The sequence below is a fragment of the Monopterus albus genome, unplaced genomic scaffold, assembly GCF_001952655.1.
Source record: "Monopterus albus unplaced genomic scaffold, M_albus_1.0 scaffold55.1, whole genome shotgun sequence".
Lineage (NCBI taxonomy): Eukaryota > Metazoa > Chordata > Actinopteri > Synbranchiformes > Synbranchidae > Monopterus > Monopterus albus.
Window position 1 is genome coordinate 245988 of NW_018127935.1, and position 769 is coordinate 246756.

Below are 769 nucleotides of genomic sequence, written 5' to 3' on the forward strand. Positions count from 1 at the left end.
TCTAAATCCTGACTATAACAACTCAAATAAATCATTCTTGTGCAAGTGGTCACATAACTGCTTTGCAACAGCCTTTTCAAGGATTTTGGAAATAAATGGGAGATTGGATATTGGTCTATAATTAGCTAGGACACCTGGGTCAAGAGTAGGCTTTTTGAGTAGAGGTTTAATTACTGCAAGTTTAAAAGCCTGTGGAACATAACCTGTTAATAGAGAGAGGTTAATCAGATCTAGTATGGATGTGTTGATTAGGGGAAAGACGTCTTTGAGCAGCCTGGTCGGGATGGGGTCCAGGAGACATGTTGATGATTTAGATGAAGCAGAAAATGCTGCAACACTGGCCATCACACTGGCCTATAGAGCTGGTGGACACAAAATGCAGAATAGACGTGTTTAAACTAAACCTCTAACTTATCACCGATATAGGACTCATCATGTGCTTATCTAAGGAGTGCTCTTTCTTTCTTTTGTGTAAATCTGCTTTCAACTTTCAGTACAGTTGTTTTTAAGCAGCTTTGTCATTTTGGTTGCTCTCCTACTGCATGTATTAAATGATAAAATAGGACATCTGGTTTTAATTTTACGAATTTTTTATTTATATTTTTATCATTCTTTAAGTCCCTAGATTTATAAGCACTATATAAAAATAAAAAACCTAATTATATGACACTATAATGTAGTTGTAAGCATTTTAAAATTAAATTAAAGTTAATTTAATTTAATTATAATTTACATTTAATTAAAGTACAGCATTTGTCAACAATTATAA